The sequence below is a fragment of the Phyllostomus hastatus genome, unplaced genomic scaffold (genome assembly GCF_019186645.2).
Source record: "Phyllostomus hastatus isolate PE091 unplaced genomic scaffold, TTU_PhHast_1.1 phas_scaffold_28, whole genome shotgun sequence".
Lineage (NCBI taxonomy): Eukaryota > Metazoa > Chordata > Mammalia > Chiroptera > Phyllostomidae > Phyllostomus > Phyllostomus hastatus.
In genome coordinates this window covers 2845739-2868425 of record NW_025334022.1, presented here as the reverse complement: position 1 = coordinate 2868425, position 22687 = coordinate 2845739, and the positions used below count along the sequence as shown (strand labels likewise).

The window sequence follows — 22687 nt, the reverse complement described above, 5'->3', positions numbered from 1 at the left end:
TCTGTTTCTGATATTTTATTGTTGGTGTGCAAAAATGGTTTTGGTTTCCAAATATTAACTTTATATACCACTGTTTTTGCAAAATTTGTTTATTGGGTCAAGTAATTTTTTGGTGTGACCTATAGGGTTTTCTATGTATACTATCATGTCATCTGCAAACAATGACAGTTTTACTTCTTCTTTTCCAATTTGGATTCCTTTTATTTCTTTTCCTTGTCTGATAGCTGTTGCTAGAACTTCCAATACTAGGTTGAATTGCTTATGCCTAACCTTAGGGGTCAAAACCCCTTAGGGTTTTCTATGTACACTATCATGTCATGTATAAACAATGACAGTTTTACTTCTTCCTTTCCAATTTGGATTCTTTTTATTTCTTTCCCTTGACTGATTGCTGTTGCTAGAACTTCCAATACTAGATTGAATTGCTTATGCCTAATATTAGGGGTCAAAACTTTTTGTTTTTGCCCATTGAGTGTGATGTTGGCTGTAGGTTTCTCATATACAGCCTTTATCATGTGAGATATGCTCCCTCTACTCCTACTTTGCTGAGTGTTTTTATCATAAATGGGTGCTGTAGCTTATCAAATGCTTTTTCAGATTATATTATATGATCATGTGATTTTTGTTTTTCATTTTGTTTATTTGATTCATCTAAAATTTAAGTCTTTAACCCATTTTGAGTTTATTCTTGTGTGTGGTGAAAGAAGGTAGTCTAGTTTCAATTTTTTGTACGTATTTCTCCAATTTTCTCAACACCACTTACTGAATAATCTTTAGCTTTTTGTATGTTTTTGCCTCCTCTGTCAAATATTAGTTACCATAAAGACATAGGTTTATTTCTGGCCTCTTTATTTTGTTTCATTAATCTCTGTGTCTGTTTTTATTTCAGTACCATGCTGTTTTGGTTACTGTGGCCTTGTAGTATTGTTTGATATTTTGTAGTTTACTTTCTCCAACTTTTTTCTTCTTTCTCAAGATTGCTGTCATTATTTGAGTCCTTTGTGGTTCCATGTAAATTTTTTGATATTTGTTCTAATCTTGTGAATTGCACCATTAGTATCTTGATAGGAATTGCATTGATTCTGTAGATTGCTTTGGATAGTAATGATGTTAATTCTTCCTATCCATTATCACAGTATATGCATCCACTTATTTTTATCTTTTCATTTTTTTCCTTCAGTGTCTGATAATTTTCTGAGTACAAGTCTTTTACATTCTTGGTTAAATTTATTTCTATGTATTTTATTTATTTTTTTGAAGCAGCTGTGAATGGAATGTTTTCTTAATTTCCATTTCTAGTAGTTCATTATTAATATATAAAAAACAACTGATTTCTGGATGTTAATTTTGAATTCTGCTATTTTGCTGAACTTTTTTATCAGTTCTGATAGTTTCTTATTGGAATCTTTAGGGTATTCTACATGCAGTATCATGTCATCTGCAAATAGTGGCAGTTTTACTTATTTTTTCCTATTTGGAGACTTTTTAATTTTTTCTTCTTGTCTGATTGCTGTGCCTAGAACTTACAGTACTAGGTTGAATAGCAGAGGTGAAAGGTGACATCCCTGTCTTCCTCTTGATCAAAAGAAAAACACTTGTAGATTTTGTCCAACATGTACAATGTTGGCAGTGGGTTTGTCCTGTATGGCCTTTATTACATTCAGGTATGTTCACTCTATTCACACTTTGCTGAATTTTTTTGTCATGAATCAGTGCTGGATTTTATCAAATGCCTTTTCTGCATTTATTGATATAATCATGTGATTTTTATCCTTCATTTTGTTTATGCAGTATATCAGGTTTATTGATTTGGTGATATTGTGCCAACCTTGCATTCCTTGAATAAATCCAACTTGACCATGAGGTATAATCTATTTTATGTACTTCTGAATTCAGTTTATTAATATTTTATTGATGATTATAGTGTCAATATTCATTAGGGATATTGGACCATAATTTCCTTTCTTTCTAGTGTATCTGGTTTTGTAACTAGAGTAACGCTGGCAATGTAACGAGTTTGGGAGTCTTCCCTCCTCTAGATTTCTTTTTAAGATTTTATTTTATTTATTTATCTTCAGAGAGGGAAGGGAAAGAGAGAGAGAGAGAGAGAGAGAGAGAGAGAGAGAGAGAGAGAGAGAGAGAGAGAGAGAGAAACACCAATGTGCGGTTGCTGGGGGTTCTGGCCTGCAACCCAGGAATGTACCCGGGCTGGGAATCAAACCTGGGACACTTTGATTCCCAGCCCATGCTCAATCCACTGAGCTACACCAGCCAGGCTAGATTTTTTTTGTAGTAGTACTTTGAGATGGAGAGGTATTAGATCTTCTCTGAATGTTTGGTAAAATTCACCTGTGAAGCCATCTGTTCCAGGGATTTTGTAGGATTTTTTAATTAATGCTTCAGTTTTATTAATTGTAATCTGTCTATTCATATAACCTGATGTTTCCAATTTAATTTTGGAAGATTCTATGTTTCTAGGAATTTATTCATTTCATCCAGATGGTCCAATTTGTTGGCATAGAGTTGTTCATAATATTTTCATACCACCCTTTGTCTTTCTTTAGTGTCAGTTGTTACTTCTCTCTCATTTCTGATTTTATTTATTTGGTTCCCTTCTTTTTTTTTTCCTTGACGAGTCTGGTTAAAGTTTTATAAATCTTGTTTATCTTTTTCAAAGTATCAGCTTTTGGATTCATTCATCTTTTGTATCATTTTTTAGACTCTTGTTTACTTCTGTTCTGATCTTTATTATTTCCTTCTTTCTGCTCATTTTGGGCTTTGTTGTTTTTTCTCAAGTTCCTTTAAGTGTAAAGTTAGATTGTGTGTTTGATTTTTTTCTTGTTTCTTGCTGTTGTATGAATTTTCCCCTAAAGCTGGTTTCCCAGTGTCCCACAGATTTTGGGTTGTTGTGTTTTCATTGTAATTTGTTTCAAGGTATCTTTTGACTCCTTCCTTGATCTTGTTAACCTTTTTACTGTTTAGTAACAATTTATTTACTTTCCATGTCTTTGTGTGTTTTTCAGTTTTCTTCTTGTGATTGATTTCTACTTTCATACCATTATGGTCAGAGAACATACTTGATACAATTTCAGTCTTCTTAAATTTATTGAGACTTGTAATGTGCCCTGACATGTGGTCTATTCTAGAAAGCTTTCCATGTGCTATTGAAAAGAATGTATATTCTGCTGCTATAGTATGAAATGCTTTGAAGATATCAATTAAATTCATTTGAACTAGTGTGTCATTTACAGCCATATCTCCTTGTTGATTTTCTTTTCTTTTAAAGATTATATTTATTTATTTTCATACAGCAGGGAAGGGAGGGAGAGAAACATCAATGTGTGGTTGCCTCTCATATGCCCCCGACTGGGAAGCTGGCCCACAACCCAGGCATGTGCCTTGACTGTGAATTGAACTGGCAACCCTTTGGTTTGCAGGCCAGCACTCAATCCACTGATCCACACCAGCCAGGGTTCCCTGTTGATTTTCTGACTGGAAGATCTATCCATTGAAGTCATTGGGGTGTTAAAACACCCTAATTTATCAGTATTTCTGTCAATCTCTCTTTTTCTGTCCATCAAAATTTGTTTTACATATTTAGGTGCTCCTATGTGTTGGGGTGCATAAATGTTTACTAAGGTTACCATACTATTGTTGGATTGTACCCTTCATCACTAGGTAGTGTCCTTTTTTTATTAATGTAGCTTTGTTTTTAAAGTCTATGTTGTCAGATGTAAATACTGTTACCTTAGCTTTTTTTTCTTTTCTTTTGCATGAAATATATTTTTCCATCCTTTTACTTTTAGTCAGTGTGAATGTTTCATTTTGAGGTGGGTCTCTTGAAGACTATATATATACATTTCTTACCCATTTAGCCACCCTACATCTTCTGTTGAAGCATTTAAGTCCTTTACTTTTAAAGTGATTATTGATAGATATTTATTTATTGTCATTTTATTTTTAAACTTTCTTCTTCTTCTGTCTTCTCCTGAAAGCAAGTCTTTTAACATTTGTTGTAATACTACTTTGCTTGTAATGAACTCCTTTAGCTTTTACTTCTCTGGGAAGCTCCTTATATCTCCTTTGATTTTAAATGCTAGCCTTTGCTGGTAAAGTAGCCTTGGCTGTAGGTCATTTCTTTCTATGATTTGATATTTCATGTTAATACCTTCTGGACTGAAATGTTTCTGGAAATGTTTCCGTTGAGAAATCACATGACATTCTTATGAGAGCTCCCTTGTAGGTAATGGACTGTTTTTCTTTTGTGGCTTTTAAGATTCTCTCCATGTCTTTAAGCTTTGACATTTTAATTATGATGTGTCTTGGTGTGGGCCTCTTTTGCCCGTCTTGTTTGGGACTCTCTGCATTTCCCAGACTTGCATGTCTTTATTTTTCACCAGGTTATGTATGTTTTCAGTAATTATTTTGTCAAATAGGCTCTCAATACCTTGATGTCTCTCTTTTCTTTTTGCTATGCCTATGATGAGGATGTTTTTAACATTCATGTTGTCCCAAATATCCTTTAAACTATACTCATTATTTTTTACTCTTTTTTCCTTTTTGCTGCTCTAACTATGTGTTTCTTACTACATTGTTTTCCAAATCACTAGTTTCATTCTCTGCTTCATCTAGCCTACTGTTTATTCTTTCTAGTGTATTTATCTTAGATATTGAATTCTTTATTTCTGGCTGGTACATTTTTTATGCCTTCTATGTCTTACATGCTGCTGAGCATCCTGATGATCATTACTTTGAACTCTCTATCTGATAAATTGGTTGCTTCCATTTCATTCAGCTCTTTCTGTTTCTGAAGAATTTTTTTCTTTGTTTTCTCAAGAAGGACCTCTTTTTTTTTTCATTTTGGCTGCTTCTTCCCACTTGTTTCTATTTATTAGATAGATCTTCAAAGACTCTGGTGTATGCCTAGGTCAGAAACCACCTGTGACTGGCCCTGGGCAACCTGTTTGGAGTTATCTGTGTTCCACAGCTTGTGGTTCACTCTACTGGGTCTGGGTGCATGTGGAGATAACCAAGCTGTGCACCAAGACTGGCTTTTATGAGCACTGGGCCTGACAAAGGGTCAGCTGAAATCTCAAAGCATCCAGAGATCTGTCTCTGCCTGCAGGCTGCCCATTAGGTTTAATCACTGAAAGAGCATCTGCTTGTACTCCTCATTAGCCAGGCTTAAGCTTTATAGGGTGGGGTGAGAGGGATTACTATGAGTGGGGCTATTGCTTTCACCCAGGCTGATGCTGATTGGAAGGGAGTGCTGTGCTTGAGAAAGATAGCTTCTGTACTATGAGAGATGACTCTGGGGTCCTTGTGGCTGACCCTTCAGTTCTCTGCCCAGAGCCATCAACACCCGACTTTCCTTACACAGCTCTAATCTATTTTTTCCTCCCTCTGCCATAGCTCAGAATAAGTGGCTGCAGTCAAAATTTTATGTATTCATCCTTTGATCAGGTGGTTACCTCTCAAGCCATATCTCCTTGGAAGACAGATATACTGCTGCTTTTCATAGCCAGATGCTATGTGGGTGTCTTTCTTGGTTCTGATATTCTAGGCTGGGGATCCCAGAATGAGGTTTAGGCCCCACACTTATCAGGGAGAAACACCCCCCACAATGCTGCCAAGATGAGAATGCCCCTGCTGCAGAGATATGTTTCCAGAACTTCAGCTGCTATCTTTGGGGGATCAGCCAGCCTTCTCATGTCTCTGCATGTCCTACCAGTCTCATTGTAGTGATGTGGTTTCTTCTGTAAGCCCTTGTTTATAAGGCTTATTTCCAGCTAGTCTTCAGTTGGTTATTCAGGATGATTTTTTTATAATTTAGTTGTAATTCCAGTTTGATCCTGGGAGAAAATTTGTGTAGCTTCCACCTATACCACCACCACTTTAGGAAGTCTATATATTACTTTTTTCACTCACCATTGTTTTTTAATATATGCCCATGGTCTGGTTCATTTCTTATAATTGTTATAGTAATCTACCTTAAAAATACACCAAATTTAATTATTCTATTTCTCTCTTGAGAGAAAACTAAGATGTAATTATTCTTATTGTTATTACAAAGAGCACTTAAATGTTCTTTTTAAGACAAGCTAGAGAAGCCCATCCCTCCCATGTTCTTTCTCTTACAACTATTGACAAAAAAACTATGGACTCAACACATCAAGCAAGCAAGAATTCTCCAAAAGGAGAAAAGAAGGTGAATTGCTTTAGAGATCTGAAGATTAGAGGAGCAACACAACAATAATTTTGTTAGGTTTACTTTTATCTCTCATATATCCCAGATAGGTTACTGTAGTAGTTTCCAACCTAGAACCAACAAGCAAATCCAAAAAATCTCCAAGGAAAGCATATTACTGTTAGCCAAAGCTCTAGGGAAAAGGTAACCTAACAATGAAGCTTTTTGGTAAGGCTACATTAATCAAGCTAAACACCAATGGAAAAATAACACCCATCCCCCCACAGTTTCAAAGATGCCAAACAGAAGTTCATTTTCTTTTCTTTCTCTCTTTCTCCCTCCCTCCCTCCCTTCCTTTCTTTCTTTCTTTTTCTTTCTTTCTTTCTTTCTTTCTTTCTCTCTTTTTCTTTCTTCCTTCCTTCCTTTCTTTCTTCCTTCCTTCCTTCCTTCCCTTCCTTCCCTTCATTCTCTTCTTTCCTTCCTTTCCTTCCTTCCTTCCTTCCTTCCTTCCTTCCTTCCTTCCTTCCTTCCTTCCTTCCTTCCTTCTTTCTTTCTTTCTTTCTTTCTTTCTTTCTTTCTTTCTTTCTTTCTTTCTTTCTCTTTCTTTCTTGCTTTCTTCTTTCTTTCTTTCTCTTTCTTTTTTTCATCACTACACTCAACCATTTTATTGCATTTGTCTGCTTATATAGAGGCCTGATACATGGGTCCTTCATCAATCTGTGAGCTCCTCAGGGCTTGGGTCCCATGCCTCACCCAACCCTGTATTTAAATACTTACCACGGGGCCCTCAGTAAAAACAAGAAGGAATGGAGAATGTTTCGAAAGCTAATTTCACACCCCCTTTTCTATCTTGAAGACATGACTATTCTACCACTGGGAGCAGATCTTCTACCCTAATCTTAGAGTGAAAGAAAATGCTGGCAGTTTTAGTTCCCCACCACACTGGTTATTGGCAGGAAGATAATGGAGCTAATCTGCCACTTTCCCATCCCTTCACCCCATTCTCTCCCACATTGTTGAAGTAATATCCTGATTTTTTCCCTGGGATGATGTTGACAGGGCTGAGTAGAAATGAAATGAATGTTCATCCACCTACCTGGCAGAAGCAAGTGACACTAAGGTTAAGGACTCTCCCCAAAGGGGAGGTAAGATTGAACAAGGTGGGGATAGTAAGATAGACTCTTCCACCTACCCCTATGTAAGCAAGTCTCAGTAATGAGGACTGTACAGAGCTGAGTTTCCATCCTCACCCAGTAACAATGAGATTGAACATTGAGGCATAGGGTGGGGTAAATTACCATTCTGCTATGTTCTTTATTGATGTATCTTTGCCACAGGAGGGAACTGAGCTTATATACTCACTTAATGTGAGTTGGTGTTCCACATTCACTAACAAGGTAGCAGTGGGGCAAAAAGGGAGCTTAACTTACACTCCACTATCTTCAGTGGGGTAGTATTATGTTGTATTAACAGAAAAAGACAGAAGCTGAACGTCTATTCCAAATCATAACTGCACATTATGTTTAAACATGGTGGTTGTCTGTCATAAGGAGAGTTAAATAGGATATAGAGTTTAACAACATAATATCCAAATGTTCCATGATACAATTAAAATCATTTGTTATGCCAAGAATCAGGAAAACCATAACTTGAGTAAGAAATGAAAATCAACTGATATCAACAATGAGATGTCTTAGTTTCTGGAATTACCTGACAAGGATTTTAAAGTAAAAATTATAAAAATGTTTCATTGGGAAATAGAAAACATTCTTAAAAACAAATTAAAGATTAAATATCCCAGTAAGAAATAGAAAATTTATAAAAGATTATATAACTGAAACATGCAACTGAATTAAAAAAAATTCTTAGCAAAAGTTCTAGGAAGGAAAGAATCAATGATCATGAAGAAAGATTAATGGAAATTACCCAATCTGAACAACAGAGAAAAAATAGGCTGACAAAAAATGATGAGCAGAGCCTCAGAGACAGTGAACTATCACAAAAGATCTAACATATGTGTTACCAGAGTCCTGGAAGACAAGAATAAATAGTACAAAGTGAAAAAAGTATTTGAAGAAATAATGGTTAAAAACTTCACAAATCTGGCAAAAGGCATAAACCTACAGATTTAAGAAGCTAAGTGAAATACAAACTGAATAAACTCAAAGGCACCCATGACAATCTCATGATAATCAAAATTCTGAAAACTGAAGACAAGAAAAAATATTGAAAGAGGCTAGAGAGGAACAACAAATTACCTACAAGTAACCAATGATTCAAATGCCAGTGAGTACATTATCTGAAACCATGGAAGCCAGAAGGGTGTGCCACTGAAGGAAATGGCAGCATTAAATTCTATATGCAACAAAAATATTTTTCTGGAAGGGGTAGAAGGAAAATTTTCTCAAATTAAGAAAAACTAAGAGAATTTTTTTTATCAGCAAGCCTACTCTTAAAGAATGACAAAAGGAAGGAGACTTGACTTTGGGTGTTGAACACACAATACAATATGCAGATGATGTATTATAGAACTGTACACTTGAAACCTATATAATGGAAGTGTAACTTCCATGAAGTTTGTATAATGTAACTTCCTGAAGTTTGAAAGAGAAATAAAATGATAACAAAAAATCCTGGGATTTCAAGAAGGAAGAAAAAAATGGAATGAATAAAAATAAGGGTATATATAATAGGCTGTCATTTTCCTCACTAGTTTTTTCATTGCTTGATGGAGGATGCAAAAATTATAATGTTATCTGATTGTGGTGCCCAATGTATGTAGAGAAAATATTATAGATATGTACATTTTACATTTTAAAAATGTATAAAGAAACTTAAATGGAAGTAAATTGTTCACACTTCACTTGAAGTAGTACAACACTAGTATAAGCAGATTGTGACAAGCACACCATATATATTGAAATTAATATAGCAACCACTGAAAGCTATGTAAATATTTTATAAATTATAAAATTCAAATATATTGAACATAATTCAAAGTGAAGTTCTATTAAATGTTCATGTAAACAAAAAAAGGCCTGGAAAGGAAGCAGAAGAATAAGAAATAGAACAGATAGAAAACAAATAATAAAATAGCAGACATAAACCCTACATATGAATAATTACTTTATTTAGTTTTTATTTTTAACATTTTTATTGTTGTACAAGTATGGTTTTCTGCCTTTTACCCTACCCCTCCCAATTACGCCAGTCCTCCCCACTTTCCTCCCCTATTTGCACTCCCCTTGTTGTTGTCCATATATCTTATAATTGTACGTGCATATCCTTCACCCTTTTCCCCCTTTACCCTTCCCCTCTCCCCTCTGATCACTGTCAGCCTGTTCTCAATTTCAGTGTCTTTGGTTATATTTTCCTTGATTGTTCATTTTTTATTATGTTACTGTTAAAGGTAAGATCATATGGTATTTGTCTTTCACCGCTAAGCTTATTTCACTTAGCATAATGCTCTCCAGTTCCATCCATGCTGTCACAAAGGGTATAAGCTCCTTCTTTCTGCTGTGTAGAATTCCAGTGTGTAGATGTACCATAGTTTTTGATCCATTCATTTACTGATGGGCACTTGGGTTGCTTCCAGCACTTGAGTATTGTAAATTGTGCTTCTATGAACATTAGAGTGCATAGGTTCTTTTGCATTGGTGTTTCAGGGTTCTTAGGATATAGTCCTAGCAGTGGAATTGCTGGGTCAAAACACATTTCAGTTTTTAGTTTTCTGAGGAACTTCCATACTGCATGCACCAATACTGTAATATGGAGGAACTTCCATACTTTCCATAGTGCATGAACCAATCTGCAACCCCACCAACAGAGCACTGGGGTTCCCTTTTCACCACATCCTTTCCAACACTTGCTGTTTGTCAATTTAAGATGGCCATTCATAATGGTGTGAGGTGGTATCTCATGTGGTTTTAATTTGCATCTCTCTGGTAGCTAGCGATATTGAGCATCCTTCCACATGCCTTGGGACCCTCTGAATGTCCTCCTTAGAGAAGTGTCTGTTCAAGGCCTTTGCCCATTTTTTTTTATTGGGTTGCTTGTCTTAGAGTGGAGTAGTGTGAGTTTTTTATATATTTTGGAGATCAAACTCTTGTTTGAGGTATCATTGGCAAATATGTTTTCCCATACACTTGGTTCTCTTTTCATTTTAATACTGTTTTTCTTTATCCATGCAGAAGTTTTTATTTTGATGAGATCCCATTTGTTTAATCCTTTATGTCCCTTGCTCTAGGGGAAATATCAATGAAAATATTGCTGTGTGGAATATCTGAGATCTTCCTGCCTATGTTCTTGTCTAGGACTTTAGTGGTGTCATGACTTATATTGAAATATTTTATCCTCCTAGAATTTACTTTTGTGTATGGTGAAAGTTGGTGCTTGACTTTCACTTTTTTGCTTGTAGCTGTCCAGCTCTCCCAACACCATTTGTAGAAGAGGGTATTTTTGCTCCATTTTATGCTGCTGCCCCTTTGTCAAATATTAATTGACCACAGAGACTTGGGTTTATTTCTGGGCTCTCTATTCTGTTCCATTGGTATAGGGAACCTATCCCCTTGGATTGGCAAATGTAGCTCAGCCCTATCAGAACACTGATAGGTGCAAGTCGGCACACAGGAAGCCAAACCCATGGATCAGCATTCCTTTGAAAGACCAGGCCTGCATACACCTAGGCTGCCTGAGGCTTGTTTTTGCTGAAACTCCCTTACCCTGAGTTGAAGCAGCAAATGCTTACCCCATATCTTTAAAGTAACTTCCTGAAGTTTGTGCTAATTCTCCCAAGGACGGAGTGTAACCAGACCAATCTCTTTTACCATTACCTTGCATTTGCAACATTTTTTTCTTGTTAATCTGTAGGAAATAATCAGTAACATCCTTTCCTTTGTTTTCTGTAAAAAGTAGTCACCTAAAGCAAACCTGAGCATGAATGAAAACCTTCTTTGATGTATGCTATTAGAAAGCAATAAAAGTTTGTCCAGGCAAGGGTTGAGGAGTTCTCTCCCTCAGAGAGTTGCTGTGCCTTCCCTATTTTCTCCACTGGACTTCTATAGTCTGTGTGAATTTGTTCACTGCATCCACAACACAGTGGACACTACTGGCCAGAGTTCGCATCACATTGGTCAATGTGTCTATCCTTATGCCAGTACCTGGTTGTTTTGATTATAGAGGCCTTGTAATACAATTTGGTATCAGGTACTGTCACCCCTCCTACTTTGCCCTTCTTTCTCAAAATTGCAGCAGCTATTTGGGGTCGTTTATGTTTACATATAAATTTTTGAAGTGTTTGTTCTATATCTGTGAAACATGCCATTGATACATTAATAGGTATTGCGTTGAATCTATAAATTGCTTTGGGTAGAATGGACATTTTGATTATGTTAATTCTTCTAATCCATGAACAGAGTATATGTTTCCATTTGTTTTTGTCTTCCTTAATTTCTTTGTTCAATGTTATGCAGTTTTTTGAGTACAAGTATTTTATCTCCTCAGTTAGGTTTATTCTTAGGTATTTTATTTTTCTTGTTGCTATATTAAATGGGATTTGGCTCCTGATTTCTCTGTCTCGTGTTTTATTGGAGGTATACACAAATGCTTTTGATTTTTAATTATTGACTTTGTATCTGACTGTTTTGCCAAATTCATCTATTAGGTTAAGCAGTTTTTTTGGTGGAGTCTATAGAATTTTCTATGTACACTATCATATCATCTGGAAACAGAGGAAGTTTTGTTTCCTCTTTTCCCATTTGGATGCCTTTTATTTTATTTTCTTGTCTGATTGCTATGGTTAGGGCTTCCAATACTGTGTTGAATAGAAGAGATGAAAGTGGACACCCTTGTCTTGTTCCTCATCTTAGTGGGAATGATTTTAATTTTTCCCATTGAGTATGATGCTAGCAGTGGGTCTCTCATATATGGCCTTTATTATATTAAGGAAGGCTCCCTCTGTTCCCAACTTGCTGAATGTTTTTATCATAAATGGGTGCTGTACCTTATCAAATGCTTTTTCCACATCTGTTGAAATTATCATGTGATTTTTGTATTTCATTTTGTTTATGTGATATATTATGTTTATTGATTTGCAAATATTGTATCATCCTTGCATCCCTAGGATGAATCCCATTAGGTCATGATGTATGATCTTTTTATTGTGTTGCTGGATACAGTGCCAGTATTTTGCTGAGGATTTTAGCGTCTATTTTCATCAGCAATATGGGCCTGAAGTTTTCTTTGGTGTGTCTTTATCTGGTTTTGGGATTAGGATTATGCTGGCTTCATAAAAAGAGTTGGGGAATCTTCCATGTTCTTTGGTTTTTTTGGAATAGTCTGTGAAGGATAGGGTTAGCTCTTTCTTAAATGCTTTGTAGAATTCTCCTGTAGAACCCTCTGGTGCAGGGCATTCATGTGTTGGGAGATTTTGATTACTGCTTCAACTTCATCTGCTATTAGTCTGTTCAGGCTTTCTGTTTATTCTTCATTGAGCTTTGGAAGATTATATTTTTCTAAATTTCTCCATTTCACCTAGGTTTTCAAATTTCTTGGCATATAGTTCTTCATAGTAATATTTTACAATTCTTTGTATTTCTGTGGTATCAGGTGTAATCTCTCCTCTCTCGTTTCTGTTTGTGTTTATTTGGGTCCTCTTTCTTTTTTTCTTGATGAGCCTACTTAAAATCTTGTCAATTTTGTTTATCTTTTCAAAGAACCAGCTCCTGCATTCATTGATCCTTAGAATGGTGCTTGCCATCTCTCTGTCATTAAATTCTGCTCTAATTTTGGTGTTTTCCTCCCTTCTACTTGCTCTGGGCTGTCTTTGTTGTTGTTCTTAGAGTTTTGCAGGCATAGGGTTAGGTTGTTTGTTTAAAAGGTTTCTATGTTTTTTAGGTAGGCCAGTATCACTGTAAACTTCCCTCTCAGGACTGCCTTCACTGTGTCCCTTAAGTTTTGGGTAGTTGTGAGTTCATTTTGTTTCTTTACAGAAAATTTTTTATTTCTTCTGTAATTTCATTCTTGACCCATTCATTTTTTTAATAGCATGCTCTTCAATCTCCATGATTTTGAGTGTTGTGTTTTTTTCTTGGGGTTGGTTTCTACTTTCAGCCCTTCATGTTCAGAGAAAATGCTTGATATGATTTCAATTTTCTTGAATTTGTTGAAGCTTGCTTTGTGTCCTATCATGTGGTCTGTCTTTGAACATGTTCCATGTGCATTTGAAAAGAATGTGTATTTCACTTCCTTGCGATGAAAGGCTCTCTATATATCAGTTAAGTCCATTTCACCTAGGGCATTGTTCAACACCACAATATCTTTGTTGATATTTTGTTTAGAAGATCTATCCATTTTTGACAGTGGGGTGTTAAAATTCCCTACTATAACTGTGTTGTTGTCAATATCTTTCTTGAAGTCCTCTAAGATTTCCTTAATGTATTTGGGTGTTCCTATGTTGGGTGCATTTACAATGTTTCTCTTCTTGGTGGATTTTTCCCTTGAGTATTATGAAGTGACCTTCTGGGTCTCTCTTTATGGCCCTTGTTTTGAAGTCTATTTCATCTGATATGAGTACTTCTACCCCAGCTTTTTTTCCCTGTCCATTTGCTTGGAAAATTTGTTTCCAACCATTCACTTTCAGTCTGTGTAGGTCTTTTGTCCTGAGATCGGTCTCTTGTAAGCAGAATATGTGTGAGTCATGCTTTCTTATCCATTCAGCTATTTTATGTATTTTGATTGGAGCAATTAATCCATTTATATTTCAGGTTATTATTGATAGGTACTTATTCATTTCCATCTTTTCGTACCTGTGTTCCCTTCTTTTTCTCTTTTATTTTCTTTCCTAAAAGCAGTCTGTTTAGCATCTCTTGCAGAGCTGGTTTGGTGGAGGTGTATTCTTTTAGACTTCTTTTTGTCTGGGAAGCTCCTTATTTGGTCTTCTATCTTGACTGAGAGCCTTGCTGGGTATAGTAGCCTTGATTACAGGCTTCTGGTTCTCAATACTTGGAATATTTCTTGCCATCCACTTCTTGCTTGGAGCATTTTCATTGTGAATTCAGTTGCTAACCTTATCTGGGCTCCCTTGTATATTACTCCCTGTTTCTCCCTTGCTGCCTTTAAAATTCTCTCTTTATCTTGGATTTTTGCCATTTTAATTATGATGTGTCATGAAGTGTGTCTCTTTGGGTTCCGCTTGATTCAGACTCTCTGTGTTTCCTGCATTTATGTGATCTTCTCTCATCAAATTAGAGAAGTTTTCCATCATTACTTTTTCAAACAGTTTTCTATTCCTTCCTCTTCTTCTTCTCCTTCTGATGTCCCTATTATATAAATATAATTACATTTCATATTATCCTGGATTTCCTTTAATCCCTCTTCATTGTTTCTGAGCTTCTTTTCCTTTTCTTGCTCTTTCTCAGTGTTTTTTTCTACTTTGTCCTCCAGCTCACTGATGTGATCTTCTGCTTCATCATTCCTGCTTTTCATTACTTTTACTGCGTTCTTCAGTTCAGAAGTTGTATTCTTCATTTCCTCTTAGCCCTTGTTGATAGTTTCTATTTCCTTTTTCATGTTGATAAAGTTTGCAGTGAGTTCATTGTAGTTTCTCTGTATTTTCTGATAATTCTCTGTGAGCTCATTGAGCTTCTTATAACCATTTATTTGAACTCAATATCTGGTACTCTATTTGCCTCTATTTCATTTAGCATTCTTTCTGAGGCTTCATTTTTTTGTTTTTTTGGTTTTTTTTTTTCATTTTATTTGGGGATTGTTTCTTTGTCTTCCCATTTTTGTGAGACTCTTCTTGTTAATTTCAGCTTATTAAAGTCATCTGTTCTGACTCCTTGGGTTTATGGTGTGAACTTCTATGGTACAATACCTGTGAGATTCAGTGGTGCCGTCTCCTTGATCTCCCTATATCACTGGTCTTGGGCTTTCATTTATGTTGTTCTGTGTTTGTCTTTGGGTTGTGATTGTTGTTGGGTCTTTCTTTGGTTAGTCCTTCCCACCAGCTGGTTAACTGAGGGTCACTCTGTCCACTACCTTCTTATATTTTGTTGTGCTGCTGAGGGCAGGTTGTGCTGAAGCAGGTTATTCTGTGTGTACAAAGTGTTGAGTATTCTCTCCTGCTCTTGTTTAGTTGTTTCTTCTGGGTAATTATTCCACTATTTAGTTGTGTTTCCAGATAGGTCCTGGATTGAGGTTAGTGTGGCTTCCACTCCCTCCTTCACTTTCTTCTGTTGGTATCTGTTGGTGGTTCTTTTGTTGTTGGGTTTCCTCTTCTGGCAGCTACCCTGGTGTTCATAGTGCCCACCTACTTTTTTGTGATCAGTTGGAGGGGGAATGCAAAATGGTTTAAGACAGCAAGAGTGTGTCCTATGGTATTTACAGTAGCAGCTGGTAGAGAACAAATAGGAGATCCTTTGGCTATGTATAGTGTTAACCGTAATCTTCCATCCAACTAGCTACATTTTAGAAAGGATCAAAATGAGATAAGACTCTTATTGGGGAAGGAACATTTGTGAGTTGGATCTAAAAAGCAGTAAGGTTGTGGGAGGTCAGATTCTGAGGTAAGGTGAGAATAAGGGATAGTATCCAGGTGTAGTGTGTGAGAGAATAGAGTTTACCACTACAGTAACAGATTTTAGGAAATTTTGAAGTGGGCTAAGATCTGGGAGGGGTGTTTTGAAGTATTTACAATTGTGTGGAACAGTTATTATTACAATATTAGAGTAATGATCATATGACAGGATCTATGTGATCTGGATAACAAGAATAGGGAGTATAGGACCTTGAGTAGTGTGCTAGTGGAACACAAATGAAGTGAAGGATAGTAAATTAGCAATACACTATGAGAGAACAAGGGAAACCTGTCAAACAATACAATTTAACCGGCCCAGCAAAGAAGACTAAACAGAAAGAAGATGAATACAAGAATACTATTAAAATAAATGGTGTAAGAATAATAAAAAATAATAATACAAAAAATATGCAATAACTTGCATGTTCTCTGTGGTAGCAAATTGAAATTTGTCTCACTATCTCAGCTGTTGGGATGACTCCTCTTTGGATCCAACTCTGGTCTTTTCACAGTTCCACGTTTTTTTGTCTCACTCTTGGGTATTAAAAAAAAGAAGAACAAAGGAAGAAGAGATAAAATGGGAAAGAAAGGAAGAAGGAAGAAAACAAGAAAGAAGGAAAGAGAGGGAAAAGGAGTTGAAAGATAAAAAATAATAGTCAAAATAAAAAATAAAGAGTTACTTTTAAAAAAAGCCTCTTGCTAGCTTCAAGCTGGTCAAATGAGTTTTGCTGGTCTTGCTGCCTGCAGCAGGCTGAGGGGTGAATGGTTTTACCTCTGTTCCTGATCCACACTCAGTCAGCCTCCAGCCCAGCTCCCCAGCAGTCTCTGGTCCCTCAGGTTCCACAGGTTCTTGTGAGCATTCTCCTCAGGGCTAGCCGCGTACCTGTCCCCAGGGCTTTGGGTGTGGGATCCAGGCCTTCTGCAGAGCTCACTCTCCCTGCATTGCGGGCCTATACTGAAGGCCAGGCTGCCTCACATCACTCATGGTCAGGTGTGCACTGTTCCCAGGGCTATGGGAGTGCGTAGGCCCTTCTGCTCGACCTCAGGTGTGCTGCCTGGCTGAGGGGGGAGGAAGCCAGAGTGGCTGCTGCAGGAGAATTCCCCAAACAATGTCTCTTTTTTCACTTTTTCTTTTTGAGAAATTCCTCCTACTCAAGCCTGCCACTCCATACAAAGGCCTGGCCTCTCACACAGCCCAATTCTCCAACCAGACCAGGGACTTTCGGGGTCAGGGCCCATCATGGCCCAACTCTGAACTCTCCCCAGCTGGCGTCCACAGACTTTGTGGGTGCTCACAGCCCCTGTGTGTTTGCCACTTAGTCCTTATCCCTCTCTCTGAGACTTCAAGGAACCAGGTCTCTCCTGGTGCTGCTCAAACCTTGTTTGGCTGGGGAGGGAGCCATTGACCTGGTTCTCTCCCAAGAACCCTGTGGCAGACGAGGAGGGGACTGGGCCTGGGACTGTAGCCACCTTGGTCCTTGCATTGGTCCCGGGAACCTTATTGTCCTGAAACACTCACTTACCTTATCATCTGGTTTTTCAATGTCCTCTACAATTTTTGGTCTCCTATCTTCATATATGCTGGGGTACTTTTGGCTATTTTCTTTATTCCTCCATAGATCAGCTAGGTTTTTCTCCCATGTGCAGGGAGAGGTGGAATCTGCTCCTTCCTACCTCACTGCCATCTTCCTAAAAAATTTAATTTTTTAAATATAAAGAAAATGAAAGACATATTAGAGTTAAATACAAAATATTGTGACTAGAATACAAAATATAAAGTAAGTATTGCCAAAACTTTCCAAATTTTCTTTTTCCTTTTTTGCCAAATGCCAAATCTTTTCCAGTTTCTTTTTATATCCTGAAAAGATGAGGGATTATCTAAGACTGGGCTTTTCAAACTACTATTGGCAGACCTGCACCTATGTTTCTAAATAAAGTTTTATTGTAACACAGCCACACCCACTTGCTTATGTATTTTTGATGACTTCTTTTGCACTACAAGGACTGAATTGAGTAGTTGATACAGAAAGTGTATGTTATAAGCTGAATTGTGCCCTCCCCCATCTCTCAAATACATATGTTGAAGTTCTAATATCCAGTACCTCAGAATGTGACCTTATTTGGGGAAATAGGGTATTTGCAGATTTAATTAGTTACATAGGATGAAGTCATACTTGAGTAGAGTGGGTCCCTAATCCATTATGGCTAGTGTCTTCATAAAGGGAACATGTGGACAAAGATGTGCACACAGGGAGAACATTATGTGAAGATGAAAGCAGAGATAAGGGTGATACAGCCAGGGAATGCCAGAGATTGCAAGCAAATCAGCAGAAGCTAAAAGAAAGGCATAGGGAATATTCTTGAATCCCTCAGAAGGAAACAACACTACTGACACCTCGATCTCAGACTTCCAACCTCCAGAACTAGAAGGGAATAAATTTTTATTGTTTAAGCCAAACAAACAACCTAATAGGACAAGCTGGATTTGGCCTGCAAGCTGTAGTCTGATCCTTTGTAGAAAAGTTTGCTGACTCCTGATAAATAAAACAAGCTTATGTGACAACTTTTCCTAAAGGGATTCCTGTATACCTTAGAAGTGCTTGAAGAAGTGTGATAAAAATAAGCATGAAGCTTCCATATCACAGTTAAATGTGTAGTTACTATTAAAGCAAATTTGACAATCTTTGTGTGTTTAATTTTTTTTGAGTTTTCAAATAAGCATATTAAGTCTACTGATGGAGGCTTTAGTCAGTGAACACTTATATCAAGACCCTTATCCTTGACCAAGTTCCAAGATGCAGAAGCCAGGAGGCAGACAGAATCAGAAGAAAAATCATGTAAAATGACACACAATGCTTTGGAAAACATCAATGTGATTGGCCAAGGCTCAAAGCATCTCTTCCAGCACCAGCTCAGGAGGTTATCAGTGTCTCTACACAATGTGTTACAAATTCAGGCAGATCCAGAATCTGAAATAAATCTGGAAATCCAGGACACATATGTTGAAATTGATGGTGTCCCCACCCACCCCACAGCTCTGAATCACGTCTTGCAGTGGATCCGAGTGCTACCCAAGATGAAGAGAGGGATGAGCTTGCATAATAGGCAAGGCAAACCCACAGGCCCCAGGGGGAAGTCCCCAAATAAACAGGAACTTGGCCAGGAGATGGCAATTGTTATGCAGTCCTGTCAATCAAATTCTTCATCCACTACTGATGCTCCTACCAGCTCTTGGTGATGGAAATGGCTTGTGCTGCTGCAGCTAATTCTGCATGCCTACCATGGTCTGAGGCAACTGTAGATCGGATTGAGCTATTAGAAGTAAGCAGCCTTGCCCAGATTTCCAATGCAGTGTCCTCTACCACCAATGACAGCATCCACACACTCTCTGTGGGTGGAACACCTGACCCCCAGTACAAAAATGCTGCCATTGTTCACCTGTAGCAGAAGATCCTGAATCTCACAGGACAGATCAAGATTGCACAAACAGCCTGAGATGACAACAATGCTGAGTAATTGAATCTTGCCAACAACACAGATAACAAGGAGGCCTTCTACATCAAGCAGATCTTTGAGAAGAACCAGAAATCTGCCCAGCCATCCCTCAGTTACAAAAGAAGCTTAAGAACTACCAGAAGAATCACTGAGGAGTGGAGCAGAATGGGATTGGTCCCTCAGAAGCCAAAGGACATTTCAGGGACATGCACCAGGTTTTGGAGGATGTGGGAGCAAAAGCGACTGCCTTCAGTGAAGTTGTGGTGGACAGTATCAAAGGTAAAATTTTCAGCTTCTCCCTGACAATGCATTGAGCAGCAGGGACTGTGGTCTCAAAGCCTATATAGATCAACTCACTAAATCAGAATACATTTGGCAGTGCAGACAACATCCCTAACCTGAAGGACTCTTTAGAAGAATGCCAAGTAGATGACGACTGAAAGGCTTTGGGAGTGATGCCCATATTTTGGACTCAAACTTCCAGTGGAGCCCAAAGCATGGTAGTGAGTAAGATTGTTGTAGTGCCACTTCTTTCTCAGTGGGAATCAACAGCAACACTGCACTCATCACTGTAGGTGCATCTAGCTCCTAATCAAGCACCCTGGACAGGCAGAGCTCATGATTTGGCATACTAAAACATGAGATCTGGATATCCACGAAACCCAGGCCAGACGAGAGGAATGCTTTGATACCCTCAAGAAACATTATCAGAGGATCTAACAGGAAAAGTGATATGGATGTGAGTGCTTAGAAGAACAACTAAGTTCCATAGAGGTCCACCAGAACGAAGTCTTGAATTTGAAGCAAGTATTGTCCACAATAGAATAGAAAGTTGCATATCAGTCCTTTGAATGGGCCTGGGATATTAGGATGCCCTGGAGGCATGTCAGACCCATATCTCCAAGAGTGGGCTGTAGCAGTAGCAGGTGATACCGCTGGAAGGGTTGGAGAATGGCAGTGCCCAGAACATTCTGAGAAAACTCATCAATATTTTTTTGATGGTCATGGCTGTCCTTTTGGTCTTATCTCCACAGTAGCAAACTTTGTGGTCCCTCATATGAAGACTTGCAACAGGACATTCAGCACTTTATTCTTTATGGTTTTCATTACCTTTTTCTGGAAGCACTGGGTTGCCCTCTTCAGCTATGGAGAATGGTTCATTCCTCCTCCAGGTAACGCAGGCAAAAGAAGGCAGTGCTCCTCTACCCTCTGATTAGTGCATGCAGCAAAAATTTAGGCAGAAATTTAATTAATCTGCAGTTTTCTACAAAAAGAGTTGAGTGAATCTGTTTACATATAAAATAATGCTTTTTTTTCCCCAAATACATGCATTTGCAATAACATTTTTGGGATTTTAATTAAGAAGATTTGGGGGCAAAAATCTTAGATCATTTTTATCCAGCATGATTTTCTTTGGGATGAAAATCTTAAACAGTCCTTTAACATGAACCAACAATCTGGAGCACAGTGAATGACGTCTAAATTGTAGCTTGAAGGACTTCACTGAAAAACACTAAATTAATGTGAAAACCTGATTATGGAAATCAGTTATACCTAATACCCTCTCTTGTCTGGATTCACCACCTCTCCACTTCCCAGATTAACTTTACTGTGAAATCCTACCACATTTTGTCTGAATTTTTGGATTCAGGGTGGATTTTCCTTGCCCTTGGAAGAACACTTGAATCTCTCTGACTTTTTCACCCAAGTTGGCCACTCATACTAATTCTGGAAGTATGATTACTTTTGAACCTGGTTCCTAAACCTTTGCAAGAATACAAAAGTGAGGGAATTTTGCCCCACAGGATTATTACACAGTCGTACTACAGTTTTTTGAAGTAACCCTCTAGATACTTAATTTTAAGCAAAATTTCATAACTACACTTCTAAGTTTTTTAACTATGTGTATAGTCACCAATTTATAAAAACAGAAAATCTCAATAGCATACTGGAAGAATGTAACACTCAGTGCTTCCTTATGGTTTCTAATAGGATTATTATTATTATTATTATTATTATTATTATTATTATCGTTATTATTATCATCATCACTGTATTAGGAAAGGGTTGGGTCTGTTATTTTTGCATTGAAATAAAGAAGTGATGGCTTTATTTTATTATTTTTATTTATTTAGTTAGTTTTAGACGGAGGGGAAGGGAGGGAGAAAGAGAGGGAGAGAAACATCAGTGTCTGGTTCATGCATCCTACTGGGGACCTGGCCCACAACCCAGGTATATGCCCTGACTGGGAATCAATTCAGCGAACCTTTGGTTCACAGGCTAACTCTCAATCCACTGAGCCACACCAGCCAGGGCAATAAGTAATGTTTTTAAATAAGAAAAAAAATATATATATAATGTTTTAAAATAAATAGTATGTGTATAAATAAATATATAATTTATTATAAATATATAAAAATAAATATATTTATTTATTAGTATAGTATATGTTTTTAAACTTTAAATAAGTAGTATCATACTGTCTTTTGCAACTTGCTTTGGGAGTTCAAAATTATTTTTGAGGCTTATGTAACTTTCTATTATTCATTTAAAATTATGTTTGAGGTTTATGTAGATATATGTAGATCTAGTTCTTTCATTTTAGCTGTAATGTAATATTCATTGTATAAAAAACCCATAGTTTAACTGTCCTTTCCCCTTCTGGGGAACAGTTAAATGATGTCGAACATTAACAAAATTAGGCATTAATTAAAGTGGTAAAAGCAGGTTGTAATCAGTTATATATTATTGCAACAGGGAAAATTGTCCAATGAGAACTGACTCACCTTTGATTTGTACACAGGTGAATGGGAGTTTTAAAGGGAGAATGAAGAAACAGGGAAGAGTGTGAGTAGGGTCTCCATAGAGTCAGAGAAGTGAAAAATTACAAAAAGTGGGTAGGGGGTTTGGTCATCTAGTTTTGCTAAATGGTCTTTATTGAAGTTAGGATTCAGCACTCCTACAGAGATTAGAAGACAGTGACCCTATATTCAGTTGTTGGCTGAAACAAAGAGTCATTTATTTTGGCAGACTTGAGTTTTCCCATGTAGGCACTTTAAAGGGTCTTGGGGTCATTCTAGGGGTGTGGATTTGAGCTGTTAGAAAGTATGTTAATGTTTTGTTAAGTCTTTATAGGCCAAGGCTGAGGCCTAGTCAAGAGGAATTCAGAGGAGCCTGGATAGAGTTTGGTCAAGGAGAGAACCTTTGTCAATTATCGCTACTTTTTGTTATAACATTGTTGCAAGACGTCTTAGACACATCTGCACTAGTTTGAAAATTTCTTTAAGATATTATCTTGGGGGGTGGGCTGGGATGGGAGTAAAACACAGAAAACTATACTTGAACAACAGTTAAAATAAAAAAATAAAATAATAAAAGAAGATATTATCTTAGAAGTGCAATTACTGTGATGTAAGTTATAACATTTT

The 22687-nt window shown here is 37.2% G+C and overlaps 1 pseudogene; it reads left to right on the top strand.

The window, feature by feature from the left end:
• Nucleotides 1-18499: 18499 nt before the first annotated feature.
• Nucleotides 18500-20472, top strand: LOC123805014 (annotated as a pseudogene).
• The last annotated feature ends 2215 nt before the right edge of the window (nt 20473-22687 follow it).